Here is a 25,250-nt window from a genome sequence, read left to right on the forward strand (position 1 = left end):
TCATCTAACGCGCATTTTGAACAGTGTGCAAATGGCAATTCAAGTCCTAGGAGACCAAGTGGCAATTTGGATAATATTAATAACTTGTCAAGTAATAATGCTAACACAAGCAAACTATTAATCGTGATCCACAAGGATCATTCTCGTCGGTTCTCGCAGAATAATGTCTTTTTGACCTGATTTTCTCCTGGATATAATGATATTGGGCTCATCATAGTTCGTACTAGTTCTTGTTCATATTTTTCTTTCATTTCGTTGGTTTTTTAAAAGTTTTGGCTCTAGAAAGACGTTGTTAATGTTATCATATTCAGGTATTTTATGCCATTCATATATGTATTTGTTTTAATGTCGAGGTACCACGATGCAAGTTGTTTGCTTGTAATAATGTTATTTAATAAAGATGAAAGTTCTTCTCATTCACTGGTTTGAAGTAGGGTCGTTAGTCCTAAGACGAAGGTTATACGCGGCATAAAGTCCTAAGACAAGGGTTACCTGCGGATGATAGTCCTAAGACAAGGGATACCTGCGGTCGAAAGCCCTAAGGCAAGGGTTATCTCCGGATGATAGTCCTAAGACAAGGGCTACCTACGGCCGAAAGTCCTAAGGCAAGGGTTACCTGTGGATGATAGTCCTACGACAAGGGCTACCTGCGGCCGAAAGTCTACAGACAAGGATTACCTGCGACCGAAAGTCCTAAGGCAAGAGTTACCTGCGTATGATAGTCCTAAAACAAGGGCTACCAGCGGCTGAAAGTCTTAGGACAAGGGCTATATGCGGCCGAACATCCTAAGACAAGGGCTACCTGCGGTCGAAAGACTTAAGACAAGGGTTACCTGCGGTCGAAAGTCTTAATACAGGGGCTACCTGCGACCGAAAGTCCTACGAAAAGGGCTACCTGCGGTCGAAAGACCTAAGGGAAGGGTATCCTGCGGATGATAGTCCTAAGACAAGGGCTACCTGCGGCCGAAAGCCTTAAGATAAGGTCTACCTGCGGCCGAAAGTCCTTAGGCAAGGGTTACCTGCGGATGATAGTCCTACGACAAGGGCTACCTGCGGCTAAAAGTCTTAAAACAAAGGCTACCTGCGGCCGAAAGTCCTAAGACAAGGGATACCTGTGGTCGAAAGACCCAAGGCAAGGGTTACCTGCGGATGATATTCCTAAGACAAGGGCTACCTGCGGCCGAAAGTCTTAAGACAAGGGCTACCTGTGGATGATAGTCATACGACAAGGGCTACCTGCGGCCGAAAGTCTTCAGACAAGGGTTACCTGCGATCGAAAGTCCTAAGGCAAGGGTTACCTGCGGATGATAGTTCAAAAACAAGGGCTACCAGCGGCTGAAAGTCTTAGGACAAGGGCTATATGAGGCCGAACATCCTAAGACAAGGGTTACCTGCGGTCGAAAGACTTAAGACAAGGGTTACCTGCGGCCGAAAGTCTTAATACAAGGGCTACCTGCGACCGAAAGTCCTACGAAAAGGGCTACCTGCGGTCGAAAGACCTAAGGGAAGGGTTACCTGCGGATGATAGTCCTAAGACAAGGGCTACCTGCGGCCGAAAGTCTTAAGGTAAGGGCCACCTGCGGCCGAAGGTCCTTAGGCAAGGGATACCTGCGGATGATAGTCCTACGACAAGGGCTTCCTGCGGCTGAAAGTCTTAAAACAAAGGCTACCTGCGGCCGAAAGTCCTAAGACAAGGGATACCTGTGGTCGAAAGACCCAAGGCAAGGGTAACCTGCGGATGATAGTCCTAAGACAAGGGCTAACTGCGGCCGAAAGTCTTAAGACAAGGGCTACCTGCGGATGATAGTCCTAAGACAAGGGCTACCTGCGGCCAAAAGTCCTGAGGCAAGGTTATCTGCGGATGATAGTACTTAGACAAGGGTTACTTGCGGCCGAAAGTCTTTCAACAAGGGCTACCTGAGGCCGAAAGTCCTAAGGCATGGGTTATCTGCGGATTGTAGTCCGAACACAAGGGTTACCTGCGGCCGAAAGTCTTAAGACAAGGGCTTTCTGCATCCGAACGTCTTAAGGCAAGGGATACCTGCGGTCGAAAGTCTTAAGACAATGGGTACCTGCGGCCGAAAGTCTTAAGACAAGGGCTTCCTGCGCCAGAAAGTCCTAAGACAAGGGCTACCTGCGGCCGAAAGTCTTAAGGCAAAGGTTACCCAAGGCCGATAGTCTTAAAGCAAGGTTTACCTAAGGCCGAAAGTCTTAAGACAAGGGTTACATGCGACAAAAAGTCCTAAGACAAGGGCTACCTGCGGCCGAAAGTCTTGAGACAAGAGTTACCTGCGGTCAAAAGTCCTAAGACAAAGGTTACATGACGCCGAAGTCCTAAGACAAGGATAACCTGGAGACGAAAGTCCTAAGACCAGGGTTTCATTAGGCCGATGTCCTAAGGCAAGGACTATCTGCGCCGAAAGTCCTAAGACAAGGGTTACCTGCGGATGATAGTCCAAGGACAAGGGTTACTAGCGGCCGAAAGTCTTGAGGCAAGGGCTCCTTGCGTCCGAACGTCTTAAGGCAACTTTCTTCGCCAAAAAGTCCTAAGACAAGGGCTACCTGCGGCCGAAGGGACGGGTTACCTAAGGCCGAAAGTCTTAAAGCAAGGGTTACCTAAGGCCGAAAGTCTTAAGACAAGGGTTACATGCGGCAGAAAGTCCTAAGACAAAGGCTACCAGCGGCCGAAAGTCTTTAGACAAGCGTTACCTGCGGTCAAAAGTCCTAAGACGAGGGTTACCTGTGGCCGAAAGTCCTAAGACAAAGGTTACATGACGCCGAAGTCCTAAGACAAGGATAATCTGCTGACGGAAGTCCTAAGACCAGGGTTACATGACGCCGGAGTCCTAAGACAAGGATAACCTGCTGACGAAAGTCTTAAGACCAGGGTTACATTAGGCCGAATCCTAAGACAAGGGTTGCCGTTGTACCACAGTGGCATATAGCCCGAAAGCTAACGGAAAATACCTGAGAAACACTTCATCCAAACACATTAAGAAATAAATCTAGGTTCGGAATAGTATCATCCAGTTGAATCAAAACTAGTAAAAGAAATCGTTTTTCAAATCTTTCAAAGAGGTGGAGCTGAATTTATAGCACAGCGGTTATAAAACACATTTACTTTTATGACATTCAGTGTCATATATCAATGTATCAAGATGACTATTGCATACCAGATCCACGAAGTGCTGCATTTCTCTTTGTCCCGCAGTTGCAAATAAACACTAAACTTTATGTATGCACTACATATACTAGTCTTGTAAAACGTAAACAGAGGACATGTTCAAACTACTGTAAAAAACGATGATAAGGATTAACTCACATTTTAAAACAATTGTACAGGCAAGACTTTACACCTTATTCAGTGATCATTTTACACATTGCTTTAAATCTTAAACAAATGCACATAAGAATGGCATTGTATGTGCAATGTAATTCGAAATATTTCGGATGTCCTCTTTATACTGTTTCGAAGAGGAAGAGTAACAGAGCGGTTTTAAATTTCCAAATACCTTTCAAGACATTAAAACACTTTCCTAGAAGTAACAGATCAAATGTAAGTATGTTATACACAGTAAAGTTGCGAAGCTACTTTAAATACTTCATAGTAACTTAACTCAAGTGGCTTTTAAATAGAATAACTTAAACAGAAGATATAACAATAGTATTTTGCGTGATATCATTTGGTAGCGGAAAACTGTGCTTGGTACTGTTTAGGAAGTCAAAATCTTCCTTATTGGCGAAGCAATAGTTGAACTAACTAGTTATTGTAATAAGGCGATATATTGACTGCAAGTATTTTTATAAAATGAACAATGAAGTTCCAACAAATATAGCATTACAAAATGATGATATGTTGCAATAAAAAGCTAAAATTAAGATATAAACTTCTTATTAAACGTTGAAAGTAGCAAAAATGTCATCTTCCTCAGATCTAAGTAGCTTTGAAAGTATATGGCAGTGCTTTTTCAAATGAGTTCATATTTGAATTAACATGTCATATGATGAGAACCGATGCCTGTGTGAAAACCTGAATGGATATTTTCTGAAAGAAGTATAAACCACTTTTCTGCTAAATTGTTATACGAGCCGTGCCATGTGAAAACCAACATAGTGGGTTTGCGACCAGCATGGATCCAGACCAGCCTGCGCATCCGCGCAGTCTGGTCAGTATCCATGCTATTCGTTTTCAAAGCCTGTTGCAAATAGAGAAACTGTTAGCGAACAGCATGGATCCTGACCAGACTGCGCGGATGCGCAGGCTGGTCTGGATCCATGCTGGTCGCAAAGCCACTATGTTGGTTTTCTCATGGCGCGGCTCAAATAATATATCTGTTTCGAAGACCAGAGACTGCAGCTATACCAATGGGTTAAGAATGAGCTCAGAATGAATCGGTCTGTGAAGATTTTGTGACTGGTTTGCAAGTGCAGTTGAATACTTTGCCTCTGATGCATATGTATTTACATTAGAAGGTGTAAATATGCAGCAACATCATTCAAAATATAAATTGGTTGAAAACTTAGGCTGATCAAACTGCGTGCGTCAGCATTCCTGATACAAAGCCAACTGCAATTCTTATAATGCGTTCAAGTTCGAAATGATTAAAACATCTGCTACGGTCTTTTAAAGCAGAATTTTTCTTTCTTAGTTTTTTGTAACAATAAAGAAGACAGAATGTTAAAGCTTTTTAACATTACTTTTTAAACAATGCGCATATTGCATTTCTAGTATAAACACTATAATGATCAAAATACCAATGAGATTCAGTAATTGAATAGTCAAATAAATATATATCTTAGGAAGCTCAGTACTGTAAGATGCTCACATGTTAATCTGTTATGTGCTCTGCTTTGAAAAAAATCCTCTTGCAATTTTGATCACACTACATATAATTATAAACTAAAGGAAAACTGGATATGCCGTTTAGTTGTCGGAACTGAACAACAAGCGTGTGAAACACTTCTTTTCAATATTCGAGGTGTTCCACCATGCAGTAAATTTCTTTATCCTGAATAGGCTATAAAAATATGGGACAAAAACATTTTATAATGGTAAAGAAAATAAATTTTACATCGATTCAACAAATAATTATAATAAAAGAGGTCCTCCGTGGCCAAGTTGTTGAGGTCGCTGGCGTTGAATAACTTGTCTGTTACCGACGTGAGTTCGAAACTTCACTTGGGTTACAGAACTTTTTCATGTCAGGAATCCATGCAGCTGGCTTACGGAATGTCCTTGGTTTTATTCAGGGGTCCGCCTGTGCATGAAATAATGCACGAAAGGGACCCTGGCTTCTTTCTCCATCATGAAAAACTAGCTATAATTATGTCGGTGCGACGTTATCATACACCGAAAAAATGTAAAAACTACGTTGTTCGCGAAATTATTTTGGCAGTTTCATCTCGTGATCTCGTGATCTCGTGATTTCGCGTTTCGCCAACAAGGACTCTACCTATGCGCTTCATGCATCCCTTACTCTAGTGATACACGAAGTGTGAGATCACAATGGCGAAGCGCGAAAATCTACAGTTTTCACAATTTTGCGATTTGCCATCATGATCTCGCGCTTTGCGTATCGCATTCGAATTATGGCGAAGTGCTTATTTACGATGGCGAAGCACGACAGAACAACGGCGAAGCGCGAAATTACAAATATTCCTCGCGATTTCGCGGTTCGTTATCGTGATATCGCGCTCCGCCAACCCAGTGATGGCCCTAACAGAACACCGTAAACGGTATCTTTTCTATATCATTGAAACATGCTCGTTTAAGACTAGAAGATATTGTTTCACTGGTAAATATTTTCTCTCTGCTGGTGTAAACGGCAATTATATTGATTGCGTCTAGACTTGTATTTGATTAATGATTAATCTTTCGGATACACATCAACTCATTAGGAAAAGAGACAAGAGACACATTTACATCTACATCTACGGGGATACTCCCAACAATCAATTTCTGATCATAACTGGGAGGTCGGGGCATTTATTAAAAACATGTTGCTATGTTACATGATACATGATATTCATGTGTTAAGAGAGTAAGAGCAGTAATATGTACAGCTTTGTTAAAAATAAAAACAGGATGATGACATTAGTACATATGCGAGTCTAGGTCAGATGTGAAGCACTGAAGGTTCACACTGTCCTTGATGTTATAAGGCAAGGCGTTCCAGTATCTGATCGTGCGGGGGAAAAAGGAGTTCATATGATATTGTGTTCTTGAAGATGGAATGATAAAGTTTAAATTTCTAGAGGCTGTCAGGTGGTTATGATCTACAGAGACGAGGTTGTGTGATATTTTATACAACATAATTAAAGATGCATGTATTCTTCTCTGTTCTAATGTCTGCCATTTAAGAATTTCAAGCATTGATGTTACACTGCCTTGGTATGAGTAATCATTCATAACATACCTGGCTGCAGCTCTTTGCACCTTCTCTATCTCATATGCTAAATTTTTCTGCCATGGATGCCATATGGTGTTACAGTATTCTAATTGTGGGCGGACGTATGTTTTATAGGCAGTTTCTTTGATATTACGGTTATTACATTGTACATTTCTTTTTATGAATCTGAGAGTGTTATTAGCTTTTGAAGATGTAGTTTCAATATGTTTTTTCCAACTAAAGTCATCACTAATAGTAATCCCAAGATATTTAGCATTTTCTGTGGTTTTTAGTTCTTGATTATGTAGTTTATATGGAAAAATGATATTTTTTCTTTTTTTGGAGATTCTTATGATTTCGCATTTATCAGGATTGAACTCCATAGACCATTTACGTTCCCATTCTTCTAATTTTGTCAAATCATCTTGAAGTTTGTTAGAGTCTACTAATGAGTCGATGGTGAGGTATATGATGGTATCATCAGCAAATAAGCGTATTCTACTTTTAACAGAGTCGGGAATGTCATTGATGAAACAGAGGAAGAGACAAGGACCCAACACTGAACCTTGGGGAACCCCTGATAAAACTGGTAGAGAATCAGAGTGTGAGCCTTCAACTACTACAGATTGAGAGCGATTACTAAGAAAAGATTGAATCCAGGATAGAGATGTTTTGTTGACACCAAGTTTCATGAGTTTATAGAGAAGAAGTTGATGATCGACCTTGTCGAAAGCTTTCGAGAAATCCATTACAATGAGATCTGTTTGTAGTGTGATATTTCTGTGAATATTATACACCAAATAACTCCACTAATAAGGGCTTTCCAGTTTTATCATAAACGACAAATAATAAAAGATAACTTAACGCGATATATGACATAAGAACATATTCTATTTTCAATTATTTGCTGTAGAAAAGGCGTCGACTACACCACTTGAATGTCAAAGATTGGAATCCGTCCATATTATAGTTATTTCATTGTGGAATGTGTTTCTTCAAGATATTACTTTGTTTGATTCTATGATACAGATATAATATAACAATGCTATCAGATCTATTTTCACAGCCGGTTGTCAAATTTTACAGACTAAAGGCTCCAAACATTCTTTTGTGAATAGTCTGGGAAATATAAATGGAATGTTCCTTCCGCAGAGACAAAGAAGCAATTGGGATAGTATTAATAACTTGAAGAGTAATGTCGATATAATGCAATCACTTTATGTTTCGTGACCCATAAAACTTTTATAGAGAATTTCTAAAATTAGCCCGTTTATCTAGAAAAAAAAAACACAATGATTTTCGGTCACAAGCCTGGGCCCAGTTGTTCGAAACTTTAACAGAAGATTAAGCTAACGATTGATTAACTTTTTGGGTTATGTTTTACATCTCAGAAGACTTAGAAATACAAATGTATGAGTTAAGAATTATGAACACTGAATAGTCTTTACAATAAAATCAAAACATCATACTAGTATTTCCCACCAAGATTAGAATCACAGTTTAACCGGCGGTTAGTTTAACAGTCAGTTAAAGTTTCGAACAACTGGGTCCTAGTCGTTAACGTCATTACAATATCAACCAGAGCTTATTGCAACATTCATTCAAAAGTAGAAAAAAAGATATGACTCAACACTATCGGACCAGAAATTGTTTTATAAACCATCTTACAGTTCTGGTGTCATTCTGTACTGTTGTCATTCATAGATAAGTTGAATTAAACGCTTTACTATTATTCATTTGAAACAAATTTACGAATTTCCATTTTTAAGTAAACGAGATATGGGCCCGAAAACAGTTTTCAGGCAGCCATAGTGTCTGTCTCGCTTTTCCAAATATCTGGTTGTTTTTGTATTGATGTATCGTTTTAGTGGAATCGAATGGTTAATGTATTTCGTGTATAAAAGTTTGATGCAACATTTTTTATTATGGTTCTCCCGCTGACATTTATGCAAATATATTATTTTAGCAGCTGTTTAGACTGAATGATGTCACCGAAGTTACAGTGCATTTCTTACAATTAATATTAGTAATGAATACTCCTACATAGAGTTAAGGGTATTCGTAATGTGTGTTTGCTAATGAACATGAGAACTACAATTGTGCAATACATCAGTACATACCCATTTATTGTCAATGCTATCAACTTTCAGCGTGAGACTAAAAATAGTGGTTGCTTTATCCACGAAATAAAGTAACAGTGAAAAGTAAAATTCCCTTTTATTTCTAAAGTTGAAATCCTCGAATTCATATCCCCACCAAATAGCCGTTTTAGGTCAAAACTGTCTGCACAGTGTTTTGAATATTAGCGGACTTCCGGTATATTTCAGAAACTAATATTCTTTTTCTTTGGATGAAATGTAAACTATTTTCATAAATGATTAAATGCTGAATCATGAAAAATATCTTCCGGATTTTGACAGTTTTTCTCTGAAATGCTGAAATTTAACATGAAAATACGATATTCAAAGCTACATATATACATGATCACGGTCAAGTAGAATATGAGGAGCCTCATTTACACAGATATGAATTAGAAACCATTGTTTATTGAGTTTTAATACTAAGTTACGGATAGAATATAAGATTCTTTTGAAAGCAGTGATTAGCATGAAAGTTATTTTAATTATAGCTGAGAGTTTATCTGAAATTTGAACAGACATGTTTCACAATTCAGTGTAATTACTTGTCTTGTATACTAAAGTGTGTCTACTTCTGTTGAAATGTGTTGAGTTACAAATATGCGCCACAATGTCATTTTCTTTTGTTCTTTTAATTTATGATTTTAATAAATATCTACAAAGTGTTCAGGCTTGTCAAGCCAGTGCTACGAGCGTGAGGGGTTACATCTCATGTACAACTGAGTTTGCTATCATTTTGCTTGGTAACTTTTTTTCGAAAGAACATCTTATATACATTTTTACATAGCCCATGAATTTAACAACAGCTCAGTTGTCCGAATTTGAATAAAGTCAGTTTATGTCATTTCTAAATTCCGACAATATTTTTAACAATAAATTATATATATATATAAAATGAAAGCTGTTAAAATGTACGAACACAAATCTAGTACTAACTTAAAACGTGGACACGCAAATCGTCCATGTACTTAAATATTTTAACTATTTTTAAGGAGGCATACGCATTTCGGTGCAAGAAATGTAGTACAAAATAGAAGAATGTTATTGCTGTTTTATGAATAAATGAGTGACAGTGTTATTTATTCCATCGTGTTCTAACAATTCAGACAAGACAGGCATCTTTAAGTGCTTTCAATTAGCTTTCAAGACTGAGAAACTTACATAAATGACGCATCGCATGCACTTCTTGAATAATGTAATTAATACATATCTTGGGATGCTCAATATTAGAACATGTTGATATTTATGTATTTTGTTGCTGTGATAATCTCGGAAACTGATTACTTTTCATTTTTACTGATATAGATGATAGAAGTTGAGTTAGTTTGAAATTACTTTCAATAAGATTAGCACAGACAGAGCAAATTAAATCCAGTAATATTCGAGTCTCAACTGAAATCATTTTGAGGATAATCAGGTTTTAAATGTCTCAAAGCAAGGCCACAATAATATATTGTACATAATTTTTATTTGAGCCACGCCATGAGAAAACCAACATAATGGGTTTGAGACCAGCATGGATCCAGACCAGCCTGCGCATCCGCGCAGTCTGGTCAGGATCCATGCTGTTCGCTTTTAAAGCCTATTGAAATTGGAGAAACTGTTGAAAGCTTCTGGTCAGTCTTAATACTCTCTAGACACAAAGTCAATTTTGTTTCTTATAAGACTTTTAAGACACAATCTCTGCTGGTATAACTTTTTATACTGAGCAAGATTTCTACACAATTTGATTCAGGATTAAAAAGTCTCCGGAATGAACATAACTACATACTTTGTCGACGGCTGACGTCAACGTATAAGTGCATTAATCACGACTCAAGGTTTAATGTGACCTGTTTACTTGGTCAAGGTCAGTCTGGATCTCTTCCTGTGTTGTTATGCTATCGAAGAAAGTGAAATGTTTCTAGTTTGTTTATATCTATTATATAAGCTTAATAGTATTTGAAGCTTGAAGCTGCCTATCTAATGCGTTTCTACAGAAATATCTGACGAATTCGCAAATTCATCCAATTCGTTTAGCAGTCGTACAAAGTAGTTTTTCACTCGTTTTAAAATTGGTACAGGGAAAAGTCAATAGGCGTACTCTCGGTCGCATATAAATTAATATTTACTGGATCGACACAGTGCTGTTAAGTTTTTGCAAATGTGAAAATAAACTTTATATGTGTATAAATAACCTGAAAACAGTACTTAAACAAAACATAACGAGGAAATTCACCGGGACTTATTTATAATAAACATTTACTTTTTAATGTTATGCGTTGTTCAAACAGCTGATATATAGACCAGTACGAAAATTAACATTACTAATTAATAGTTTAGATGTTGATGGTATAATTGCAATGTCTGGGAAGTTCAAAACATGCACCGGTCCGCTACTGTTTACAAATGATACATATTAAACAATTCAATGTCCTGTTGATCTATCTGTATGAAGATCTTACATTAGGCTAATTACTAGGGGTGGTAATATCCATAAACCATTGTCAAATTTGTCTGGTTCGCAATTTCCTCAATAAACAAACATCTGTAAAATGCATAAATGCATGATGAAATACGCTATCGCTGCATGCATTACTCTCATATTCAGTTCGTTCTCAATGCTTTACGACCACAAATTGAAATTTAAATAACCCGGAAAATAGACGACGCCAATGTAATTAATATATCCTATTCAAACGGTTTCACCACTTCTTTCCTTTCTCATAATTGACATCAGACAAACTATAAAATTCTTCCTTGTCATTTTGGCATGCCTTCAAAAAAAAAAACATTCTTGTATTTTCATCATCTTTCAATATTTTGGGATATTTTTGAGGGTAAACCACATTCTAATTCAATAACTGTTGACATAACTTGTCTACCGTGTTTTGCTATTGTTGTATATATCTGAAATATTACGTACAGAACACATGGAACAAGTGAGTTCTATAATTACAAATTGTAATTGTCACCGCAAATGTATGAGGTCGTGGAGAAAAATTTAACGTGTCATCTATGTTTTATGTTCAAATTAAATAGACTGATTCAGTACAAGTTTATAAGCTGAAAGCATGAGCTCCATTTCTAGTTACTATTCTCCATTCCATATCAAACACTTCTTCAGCTATGCTTTCTTTACTAATCGTTTGCATATTTCAGTAGCACACTACTTATAGAGAAATATTGCTGCGATTATATATGTCTTTGTTGTAAGACCTGTCAGCCAGTCAATCAGTAAGCGAGCCATGCCAAAAGTAATACTGAAATTGAAATATTCATAAATATTGATAGATGTGCCACAATTTAGCAGCTCAGCTGACAACGCTGAACCACTCCTAAGTCTTCAGCTATAACATTTTAACTTAATAATTAATGACATAAGGCTCCCTGATAAATTTTATGTTTGTTATTAATTCAGTGGTTACTCGTTGGGATTTGCGGTAAAAGTCCTTTGCTGAGAACGAAATAGGGTCATTCAAATAAAATGATACGATGATACGGATATAAATTTGCTAGAAATATAATACCAGTTAAAAGTCACCACGGAAATAATTTATTTTCAACAAACATCATATGTTGTGATACGAAAGGGTACACTACGATATCCAAATTTACGAATTAAAACCTAAGTCTAGTTACTGTATTATTTGTGCAAAGTACAAACTGTTCCTTCAGAACCTATTGTATGTTCTGGCACAAACGCCCACAGAACAAGTTATTTTGTTTGTTCCATATGTTTCAAAGATATGTTAGTAGACAGTTTGCAATTTTGCTTTGTAAATATATCTTTATAAGGACTGGTCAAGTGGACGCGAAGTGCCGTACTCATTATTTACAGACATACAAAGAAAAAAAACACGCTGCAATCATAAGCATTCTTGTGGTCTAGATAAAAGACTTTTTATGCACATGATTTTAGTGACAAATTATTGGATGATGTATAAAAGTAGTGTTCTGTTGTTTAGTATTTGAATGAATTTGAATGAGGTATTTTAAAATGTCATTTCTATTTGTAACAGTTTACAGTTGGTCATGTTTTAGCGAAAATGTTGTTTGTTATTTACATGTTCACTTGCCACGAGTTGCAGATTAAAACTTCCAGGTAGCGATATCAATGAAACATACTACACATTCTAGTAAATGGTTGTGTCTGAATTACATATTATCCTTACTAAGTTGTTAAACGCTGTGGATTTTTACTCTAGCTTTATAGTCAAGAACATAGGACCACATATTTCATCACATATATCTTAACTTCTAATGCAGAAATCAGTAAACTGAGTTTCACGCTTAATAGGATGTTCAGTTATTGAGTTAACTTATTTTATTTATTCAAGCTTCCAATTCTGATTTCATTCCAAATTTGATTTTAAACCCAAACGAAAACTTTTATCTTTCCATCAATTTCCTTCAAAAATAAGCTGATATTCTACGTTAATTATAATATTTTATAATTTAATATTCATAACATTGCACATCAGATAGAACCCAAAAATTATGTATCACGACTGACAATGAAATAATTGTAAAATAAAACTGGAATATGAATATGATAATAATGAAATAACATGTTGACAATTTGATTTATTTATGTAATGTAACAACATCCAAAATATATAGATAGCATTACATGTATTTATCAGTGTAACAGTGATGTGTCCAATACTGACAGCATCCAACTTAAATGAACGATCGAGTATTCCTGTTTCCTCGGCTGAGGCGCAAAATCCGCTGCGTGACTTTTAAAATGGTGGCTGGATTTATCTTATAATCGGGATGGTTGGTGAGTTAACGAAATAATTTCTATTCTCTGAACTAGAGACAAATTGTAATTCCTCTTTCTGTTCTGGGACATTCTATGCATATTCAAATGAATTAGAAAAAGTAGTGCTACAGAAATGTTATACAAACCAGACATGTTTCTGAATAAAAATTACATACATTTCTCTCTCTGCAATCTATGATTATGTAGACATGTAATCTTGAATTTTACTGGATTGATAGCTCTATACTATTTACCACTACTCTATAAGTAAGTTCGACTCCGTGAGGGGCAGGTTTACTTTATAGCGATGGAATAAAAAGTAATTAATTGTCGAGTTTTTTCGTCGTTGGAATTCGATTACGACGAACAGTTCAATTTGTTGTACGAAATACAGAAACACGGTAATTGGCTCAACTGGGAGCTGTCACTATGTTTTCAGACTTACTAGAAACTAGAAATTGACGGTCACATATTCATAGCAATTATAGTAAAACAATATCCAGGTGCTCTCTCTGATTATCTTATATGGTGTATATTAATTACCACTCTTTAAATTAAAAGATAAGGAATAGCCAGCCAGTGTTTCTATATCCATTATTTATTGAATGTGCAATTCACATAACAGCAACATTACGTAGAAATATAGAAAAATGGACGGTCATGTTTACTATATACCGATATGAAAAGTGAAGAACAACATGCAACCTGTGAGGTTGGAACCTATCAACATAATTACAGAGAACAAATTAATTTATAATAACATGTAATGCTCGTGTAATAGGTAAACCAGATGAATTCTCCTCTGAATGAATGTTTCATATGACAAGAACTTCCCGCCTTAATGTATATAACATACGACCAAAAAAATTTAAGAATTGTAACGGGACTGATGTCTAATCTTATAAAGCATAATAGATATGCCGTTCTTAGTTTTTTAGTAAACTATATGTAGTGCAGATTTAGTTTTTTGTAACCTAACTGGTTTCTAAATGCGGAAAATAACGTAGTATTCAAGAGCATTTATGAAAAGCATTAATTACTAGTGTTGAGATTTGAACAACTGATAATTTCCTTCGACTGTGCATGCCTTACAAGTCATTCTGTAAACTAAGTTCTGTGGAACAACCAGTTCTTTCTACGTTGTCATGTATTTAACTGTCTGCTAATGTATCTGTACAAAAGGCTTCATCTTTTTTTACAGTTGGTTGTAGGTTCGAGCATGTGGATACATCGTGCCATTTTGTACTGGTAGTGTATAACTATTGCAGTAGCACCCTTATAACAATAAGTTTATTAGGATCCGTTATTTACATACCTTACTATCAATAGTAAGAAAACTGCTTAAGACAAAATCCTAAAAATATTGCGCGCATGTTTAGTAAATTTGTATTGTCATGGAAAAACCATTAAAGTAAAAACATCGTTAACTGAAAGGAAAATAAACAGCAAGAAAGAAAAACACGTGAACGAATTTTAATAAAAAATTGTTTTACAAGCAATATCATGAATCCTTATTAAAAAGCATCGTTTTAGCGAATTCATAAATAAACTGAATGAAACAGTGAAACATTGTGTTGAACCAGATAGGTTTTGCATGCATTTCCCACAGTCAGAGTTAATGTATATGCATTAGTTGCAAATAATAGTAGACCAGCAGTTCATATAACAAAATAGTACCTGATATTTGAAGCCATGTGTTCTTCGTCATTAAGACCGAATTCATAATAGTATGCTGTCAAAAAAAACTGGTTATCATTGACAGGAAAGATGCTGCTACACTCGATGCTCCGTTTCATGTTGATTTTATCATTCAAATTATATCGAAAAAAGCATCATGAAATTACCGAAACTACTAATTTGAATCAAATAATTTAATACATATTAAAATAAATTTTAATGCTCTTGCATTTTATATAATGACAATAACAAAAACAAATAAACATGGTATTTTGCTACTATTTCTATGCGTGATAAATGCTCGAGCCTATTCCCTCGAGCAAGCACGACAAATTAAGTCCATAAGCGTTCAGAATACCACATGGAACGTATAGGTTTTGTCTAGACAGGATTTCAGTTGATTTATGTATACGTCCGTTTAGTCTATTGAGTGAGGCATAATGGTATAATGAGAAATGACGCTAAAATACTGTAGACCTGTGTTTATCTTCTAAGAGGAAACGGTATGAATTGCTGTGAAGAAATTTTATATCATAATAGCCACTGAATTATCAGTACCAGTGAATTGTCTCTTAGTAATAACCTTATTTTTATTGACCCATTTCGCGTTGTGTCTAATATGGTATGGGAAGCGATGGTATACTTACATTTTTACATAAAGAACTATAGAAATACATCCTTTGTAGGACTTTGGAATCTCTATTCCCTATATAACGGCAAAATGTAGTGACCGCATTTGTTTCAAAGTATAAAACTACTGTAAAATGATGTAATCATAAATACAAAACAATAGTGCACATAATAGAACGCTGATTCAATGAAGTACTTACATTGAACACTATTAAAGCTTCTTTTTCAAACTGAATTTATGAGGGTTATTTTGTACAGAGCCCTGAAAAATGATGGCCTTTATACTGATATACATGTATAGTCTAATTATGTCTAATAAGACAAATGGACATACTTGTTGCAAAACTATCATTATATTTTACCAATCAATATCTCAATTATACTATGAAAGGGTTCCAAACACTCTGAGGTGAACACCGAGGCCAATAGCTTGTAGACTTAATTAAACTAAATGAAACATTCACGTAAGAGGCTATAATATCATGGAATTAACCAAATTGCAACGCAACAGCGATGATTTTAATGTCTTTAGCACACTGATATGTTGAATTTGATGTGTAAGCATATATGGTTTTGACATTCAGAGCTCACGAATTTGCATGAATAATTAAATATTCAGTTCTTACGATAACCTAAGCATTCCACGAGGAACAAAATGGTCGACTAGCAGTTAATATAGCAGAAAAAAAATGATATTGAAAGCTAGTTGTCCTTTGATATTAACACTTATTTCATTACCCTGACTTGAAGAAATAATCACCTCGTAATAGATCACAAGAATTGTTCTATTTATTGTATTATTTATGAAAGCTTTTTGTTTAGAACACTTTTGTTCTTTGATTTCCCTAAGTTAATTGTTCCAATCATTTACATCGTTTAATATAAGTTCACAATAAGTTCACTAAGTCCTTAACGCCGAAAGCATTCAAGTTGTAACCGATAAGAGGGACCATGCAATATAGATAATATTTATAGCTTGTTAAGTGATGCAGATATAATACAAGCATTGTTTTACTTCACAATCCATTGAGATTCCCATGTTAAATTTACCATAAACATTCTCATGAACATATTTTCTTAATTTTATTAACGCTTCACATACGTATAATGGTTCCAGTAGCAAATGTTAACAAAACAACTTGCTTAGTATGTCATTCAGCTTCACAAATCCACAATCGATTTCGAACGTCGAAAACAAAAGTTTGTAGCGGATTGGATCGACTTATATTGTTTTATTAAACTATTTTTAAGTAATTGTATCATTTGCTATAGGGTATCTTATAGATGCTGCTAGTAGTTTCCTTAACAAATTGTTTTGTTAATTCCTACAATGTTAATTTTTGAAAACAAAATAATGGCGTGTAAAGTCAGTGTTTCACTTTTAATCGTGTTTGAACCATTCTGAAAGCTCTTGATTTCCATCTCTAAGAGAGCCATTACATTTATTATGTTATAATTTGTAGCTTGTAATCAATTTCTAATCTTTCTCGAACTTCGAGGCATCACTGTATTTGTGTTTGGATTTGTCCAATATGACCTCTCCAAACAAAAATAAAAAGCAAAAGCTATGAAACATGTAAGTTCTTGAAGATACTTCAGCAATCCTGGTAATGTCCAAAGAAATAATCGCCACACTGGCTTGGTGATCTTAATTAGCATAAATATATTTTCTAAACTCATACAAATTGTTCTGTTTCTTGTCTGATGTTTCGAAATGTCATGCTTCGCCACAGTGATCTCGCGCTTCGTGCATCGCCTACTCATGATGGTGAAGCGCAAAATCAATAAAGCAAAGCGAAACATTTTGAAAATTTCGCAATTCGTCATCGTAATCTCGCGCCTTTCCATTCTGATCTCACGCTTTGCCATCGTGGTCTCTCGCTTTCCCATCGTGATCTTGCCTTTCGCACACGGCCAATATAAAAAGATACGATGGCTCTAATGTTACACCGTACCGTACAAAATATACTCGTTTAGGACTAGAGTATATTGCTTCACTGGATAATACCCTCTCTCTGCTATAATGTAAACGACAAGTATATTGATTGTGTCTAGACCTGTATTTTTGGAGTAATCTTTGGGGGTAAACATCAAATCATGAGGAAAAGAAACAAAAGACATTGTAGTAATGCAATATTGCTGTGATTAGCATGCTCCAAGTAACTAAATTAAAAACACTTAACAACAACACATAATAAAGGAAATTTGATGGGATATTTGACATTAAAATCGTCTCTTATCAATTATGTTCAGTAGAAAAGGCGTCGGCTACAACACTTTAATTCAATAATTGGAATCTGTCCATATTACTACTATTATATTTTCTTCAGTGTGCAATTTATTTAATGATTGCTTCTTCAAGGTGTTTCTTTGTTTCATTTTATGATAAAGGTATATAAGAATGCTAACAGATCTATTTTCACAGTCGGTTGTCGAATTTTACAGACAAAAGGCTCTAAACGTTCTTATGTGAATAGTCTGGAAAAATATAAATGAATGTTTCCTTCCGCTGAGACAAAGAAGCCATTGGTATGATATTAATAACTTGTATCTTAGAGTAATGTTGATATAATACAGTCACTTTATGTTTCGTGACTCATAAATCTTGCAGGGAATCTTTAAGCAGCATTTTGAACGTATATTTCTTATATAATCTGGAAATATGGACCACATGTCGAGTCGTTAACGTCGTTTCAAAGTCAACCAGAGCTGCTTATTGCAACATTTAAAAGTAGAAAGAAAGATTTAACTCCACACTATTCGACCAGACATTTTTTTATATAAAACATTGAACAGTTCTGTTGGCCTTTTGAATTGTTGTCTGCACTTGCTATTATTTTGCAAAACCATATAGAGAGGTTAAATGAATCGATTCACAAGTAATTGTTTTGGAAACAATTTAACGTACCCCCATTTCAAGTAAATGATAATGTGGCCCGAAAAAACGGTTTGTAAGGAAAGCCATAGTGTCTGTCTCGCTTTTCCAAGTATCTGGTTGTTATTTTATTGACTTCTTGGTTTAGAGGAAAAAGTTAATTATCATAAAATGTTTGAAACAACAATTTCATTTGATCATGGTACCACTTGTATTAGTGTAGCCGCTGCTTAGACTGAATGAATGTCACCGAAGTTCTGTAATCTCTGGTTATGGTGCATTTTCTACAGTTTACGCTAGAAATTAGTACTCAATATATACAGCTAAAACATGAATATGAGAACTTGCGTTACTCTACAAATGTGTCATACATCAATGCAGTCAGTATACTCCGGCATCATTATAGAGGCATCATGGTTAATGCCACCAACTACTGAATAATTAAAAGTCGTCGGAGACTTATGTTACTGACTGACTTATCTACCTTTCATTTCAATAGATGAAATCCCCACTAAACAGCGGTTTTGTCCAAGAAATAATTTAAGAGTCCATTAATGTTAAACAAATACAAGTTAGAAACAAACTGTCTGCAAATTTTTGAAATATTAGCAAACTGCCTGTACAGAAACCGGAAATATTTTCATTTGGATGAAATGTAAACTATTTTTAAATTAATTATTAATTAATTGCTGAATTATGAAAATATTTTCCGGATTTTGACAGTTTTTCTTAGAAATGATGGATTTCAATATGAAAATGCGATATACAAAGCTACTTATATACATGATCACTTCATAACTCGGTCAAGTGGAATATGAGCAACCTTACTTACATCGTGATAAAGTAGAAACCATTGTTTATTGAGTTATTACATTTAATTACGGATAAAATATAAAGATTCTTTTGAAAGCAGTGATTAGCATGTAAGTGATTTTCATTATTGTTGAATATTTGCCTGAAATTTGAACAGACCTGTATCACGTTTCAGTGCAATTACTCGTCTTAAATGTTTATATCGAAATATGTTGATTTACAAATATGTGCCACAAGGTTATTTCCGTTTGTATTTTTCATGTATAAATTAAATAAAAGTCTACAAAGTTTCTGTGTGAGAGAGTTTCGCTTCAGCCAATGCTATGAGGCGTTAGGGGTTGTGCACATTTCATTAAATCTCATGAACAGGCTGAACTGAGTTTACTATCATTTTGCTTGGTTGCTTTAATTGTTTCCGAAAGAACTTCTTATATACATTTTTGTACAGCCCATGAATTTAACAACAGCTCAACTGTTTGGAGTTGAATATAAGCAAGAAATGTCATGTGCACATTCCACCAATATTTAAGGTAACACTATATATATAATATATATCAAAACGTGAATTCGCAAAGGAAGATGTCGTAATCTTCCCATTTCCACCATTGTTCTTGAAAATATTAATCATTTTTAAGAAGGCATATGCATTTTGATAAAAGAAATGTATTGAAATTAGAGGGTTTTTAATTGCTATCTAATACATATTTGAAGGTGACTGTCACTTTCTCTATCGTGTTCTGTAAATTTAGACGGGCATCTTTAAATGCTTTCAAATAGTTAAGGTGCCATCGACTACAAATTGAAATAAATGGAGCATCGGATGCACTTATTGAATAATCTATTAAATACACATCTTGGGTTGACCAATGTTAGAACATGTTGATGGTTATTTCTTTGTTCTGTAATAAGCTCTTGATTGACTTTGTTTTACTGATATCGGTGGTAGAACAAGGTAAAACCCCATATACTCGAACTTTCACTGACGAAGTGTGAAGTTCTCTCATTCGTAACAGACGTCGTATAATTTCAGATATTAAATGCACAAAGGAACGAACACAATAATATTGGTCAGATTCATTGAAAAACTAAATGTCACGTAGTTTCAGTTTCATTCTGACTCAAGGTTTAATATGACCTGTTATCTCGCCAAGGTCAGTCAGTCTCTTTCTTTGTCGGAGAAAGTGAAATGTTTCTAGTTTGTTTATAATAATTATTTAAGCTTAGTATTGTTGACAGCTTATAAAAGCTACCTGCCTAACTCGTTTCTACAATGCTATCACACACATTGGCAATTTCTTCCAATTCCTTTGGCAGTCCTTGAAAGTAATCTATCACTTGTTTGAAATTTCAATAGGCATATTCTCAGTAGCATTTGAATTATTATTTACTAATTGGATACAGTGCTTGTAAGATTTTGCAAATGTAAAAAAATACACTTTGTATATAAATAAATAACCTTAAGAAGTACATATGAACCAGAACATAATAGAAAATTTACCTTGTATATTGTTGAGTCCTGTAAAAAAATAAAAAACATTTACTTTTTGATGATATGCATTGTTAAAACAGCTGATATATAGACCAGCACGAAAAATACCATTACTTATTAATAGTTTAAATGTTGCTGGTATAATTGCAATGTCTGGGTAGTTCAAAACATGATATATATTAAACGATTCAATGTGCTATTGATCTGTCTCTATTAGGACATAGTATTTGGTTAATTAGTAAGGATGGTAATATCCATAAACCAATGTCAATTTTGTCTGGTTCACAACTTTCTCAGTAAACAAACATCTGTTAAGTGCATTGTGTTTGTGACTTAAATAAATGATGAAATACATTATCGCTGCATGCAATTCTATGCAATAACTCTCATATACTATACTTTCTCTATGCTTTACGAGCACATTGTCAAACTGAAAATGTAATAACTCGGAAAATAGACAACTCAAATGGTTTCACTACCTGTTTTCCTTTCTTTTAACATCAGATAAACAATAAAATTCTTCCTTGTCATTTTGGCATGCCTTCAGAATAATCCATTCTTGTATTTCCATAATCTTTCAAGATTTTGGGATATTTCTGACTGTAGACCATAATCATTAGCGTTATGTAGTACAACTAATATTATTTATAACAAAAACATAATTTGTCTGCAGTGTTTTGCTATTATTGTATGTATCTGTCTTGGTTACGTACAGAACAGTTTGATTGTTAGAGCTACAGCTAGATTAACATGGAATAATTGTGTTCAATAGGTATAAATTGTAATCGTCACTGCAAATGTATGAGATCATGGAGAAAAATTAACGTGTCATCTATGTTCTTATCTTCTTACTAAATAGACTCATTCAGTACTAGATTATTAGCGGAAAGCATGAGCATGAGCTTCGTTTGAAGTTACTGTTCTCCATCTGTGGTTACTGTTCTCCATTTGAAGTTACTCTTTCATTTTGATCAAACACATTTTGTTCAGCCAGCCATTCAGCCATGCTTTCTTTACTGATCATTTGCATATTTCAATAGAAAAGTACTTACAGAGACATATTACTGTGATTATATATGCTTCTGTTTTACGACCTGTCAGCCAATCAGTCAGTAAGCGAGCCGTGCCATCAGTAACATTGAAACTGAAATATTCATGAATATTGATACATGTGCCACAATTGAGCAGCTGACAACGCTGAACCACTCCTTATCTTCGAATATAACATTCGTAATTTATATTTCACTATATAAGGCTAACCGAAGGTTTGTCCAGACAACATTTATGTTTGTTATTAATTTGATGTCGATCGGACTTATGAATAAACAAAAGTGAAATTTGCAGTAAAAGTTCTTTGTTGAAAGGAAATTTATGACAACGAAATAAGTTTATTGAAATGGAATGATACGGATATATATTTTCCTAGAAAAGCTTTACCAGCTGTAAGTCCAAATAGAAATAATATTTGTGTGTTTTTATAGAAAGAAGCCATTACGATAACCAAGTTTACTTATTAAAGCCTAGTCTAGTATTATGTGTACAAAGTACAACTTGTTCTTTCATAATCTATTGAATGTTCTGGCGCAAACGCCCACAGAATAAGTTATTTTATTGGTTTCAATATGTTTTAAAGATATTTTGGTAAGGAGTATGCTGATTTACTTTGTAAATATATCCTTAAAAGGAATGACCAAGTGGAAGCGAAGTACTTCAATAAGAAATGTACTCATTATTTGACAGAACAAAGAAAATAAACGCTGCAATCATAAGCATACTTGTGGTTTATTAGTACTGATCTAAAATCGGATAAAATCTTTTTAAACATGTGATATGAGCGTGTACTAGTGACAAATTATTGTGTGATCTTTGAATGTATACAAGCAGTGTTTTGTTGTTTAGTTTTTGACAGATTTTGAACAAAAAAAAGTGAAGAAAAACTACCTATCCAGTTAAGAAAGGTTAAGCAATACTTGGTTCATACTTTACTGTTTTTGTTTCTAAATAACTGGGAACTTGAACGTATTGCACTGACGCAGAGAGTAGTCTGTCTGATGCCGTAACCTTGTGACATTATTACACGATTCAGCACAATTCTAACCTGAACCTGATTTGAAGAATGTAACAGAGCATAATTGATCATCTTTTTAGCGAAAATGTTGTTTGTTTATGTTCATGTTCACTTGTCACGAGCCGCAGATTAAAACCTCCATGTAACAATATCAATGGAACATACTGTTTATTGACTATATTCTAGTAAGTAGCTGTTTGTTGCTGAATTATCATATTACCGTTCGTAAAATAGTCTTACTATGGAGGGTCAGGCGACATTTAAGATGTAATCGGTCGCGGTCTGAACTTCAAAGACATCATTACATACCGGTGATATAATTATATATAGGCTTGCGTCTAGAATTTGGAATGTTTTGTTTTAAACTCGTTAGCTGCACAAATACACAAATAAATCTATCAACATGTCTCCAGCTTTATATTCAAAACCATATGGCCAAATTTTCTTCATCACATATATTTTAACTTTAATGCTGATATCAGCAAATTGAGTTTCACGCATATGGTGTCTTTCAAATTGTAAAATCTGAAACATTTGATTTTAAACCCAAACGAAAACTTGTATCATGCTATAACATTCCTTCAAAGCATGAATTAATTAACTACGTTAATTATAACTATTCATTATTTAATACTCCTGTCATTGCACTTTAGATAGAAAACCAAAATTGTACATTATTACAGGCAATCGAATAATTGCAAAATAAAACTAGAATATGAATGTGCTAATAAATAATTAATATGTGGACAGTTTATTTTATTGATGTAATGTAATCACAACCTTTTGAAGTTTCGCTGCGGAAGTTTCTTCACGAAAATTTTATGTAGATAACATTATGGACAGTGTATGAGTGAACTGACAGCATCCAATTTAAATGAATGTCTCGGATGAGGCGCAAATCCGCTGCGTGAATTTCAGAATGATTGCTGGATTAACTTGTATTATAGAGATTGTTGGTGAGTTAACGAAATGGTTTCTATTCTCTTATCTAGGTGAACATTTTAATTCTTTTTACTATTCTTTGTTATACTTGACATGAGCCAAGTGAGTTGGAAAAGCGGTAAAACAGAATACAAAAACCTAACATGAATGTCAATATAAGTAACACACTTTTTTCTTTCTGTTACTCTATGATTTAGTAGACAAGTAAAATCTTGAGGACATGTAGCTCTTACAAGGACTATAAGTTTGGCTCAGTGAAGGTCGGGTGTCCTTTATTACGATTAAAAAATAATAAATTATCGGACTTTTCCGTAATTAGAATTCAATAACATTACACTACCATTATCGAATGCACAATTCACATAACTGCAACGTTCAGTAGAAAGACTAATGGGCGATATGTTTACTAAATATCGATATAAAAAGGGAAGGGAACAACTTGCAAGTTGTGGGGTAGGACCGTGTCAACATAGTTACAGATAACAATGGTTTTATGTTACAGATAACAATGGTTTTATAATAACATATATTACTCAAGTAATAGGTAAACCAGATGAAATCTTCGCTGAATGAATATTTCACATGACTAGAATTTCTTTGCATAATGTATATAAAAACCGGCCAAATGAATTCAAGAATTGTAACGGGACTGATGTCAAATCATACTAGGCATAATAGTTATTAATAGATATGTCGTGTTTTGTTTCTGTATAGTCTAAGTGTAGTGTAGATTTAGCTTTTTGTGTAAATCATTGGTGTCTAAACTTGAAAAATAACAAAGTATTGAAGAACATTTATGAAAAGCACCAGTTTTCAGTGTTGAGTTATGAATAACTGATAATATCCTTCGACTGTGTGTCTTACAAGCTATTCTCTAAACTAAGTTCTGTGAAACAATCAGTTTTTTTTTTATGTTACAATGTTCTTCGTGTATTGAACTGTCTGCTAATGTATCTGTACAGTTGGTTGTAGGTTCGAGCATCTGAATACATCATGTCATTTTGTACTGTTAATGAATAACTATTGCAGTAGCACCCTTATAACATGTGGCTTTTTATGATCCATTAAAATCCTCCCGAATTCTTATTGCAATGTATGACTTTGCCCATTCCTCCAGTAGAGAGTTATTAGTCAATTCTATAGAACTTTCACAATTAAAGTATGAAATACCAGTACTCCACTTCCTTTATGCTTAGCTTTGCACGACAGAACTACATCATTAGTTAGGTGTAGCAGATTAATTTCACAGAGTATTAAATTACAATTGTCTGAACATTGCAAGAAATAAGAGCTAGCGGCAAATGGTTTATAAATTCACAGCTTTCAACATAAAAATGTAAGTGAGGAAATTAATTTCTTTGTAGGTATAAACAAAATGAAACTGGATAGAAAAGACGCATTGATACAAGTGACAAAGATAATAATTTTTATGGACTTTGATTTCTTTAGCTTGCATTTGAAGATAAGATACAAATTACATTG

General features: G+C 34.7%; 1 protein-coding gene across 4 annotated transcripts in view; it reads left to right on the forward strand.

Moving 5' to 3' along the window:
• Nucleotides 1-25,250, forward strand: part of LOC123550943 (uncharacterized) — a 124,320-nt gene that overhangs the window by 20,953 nt on the left and 78,117 nt on the right. Inside the window, exon 1 of one of the 4 annotated variants that reach the window (XM_053540353.1) lies at nt 3,500-3,556. The exons of 2 other annotated variants lie outside the window; for them this stretch is intronic. The gene's annotated coding sequence lies outside the window, so the exon portion shown is untranslated. Of the gene's footprint in view, nt 1-3,499; nt 3,557-19,280; nt 19,380-25,250 lie in introns of those variants that run through there. One more of the 4 variants, XM_053540352.1, reaches the window with a different exon arrangement.

The sequence above is a fragment of the Mercenaria mercenaria genome, chromosome 4 (assembly GCF_021730395.1).
Source record: "Mercenaria mercenaria strain notata chromosome 4, MADL_Memer_1, whole genome shotgun sequence".
NCBI classification, from domain to species: domain Eukaryota; kingdom Metazoa; phylum Mollusca; class Bivalvia; order Venerida; family Veneridae; genus Mercenaria; species Mercenaria mercenaria.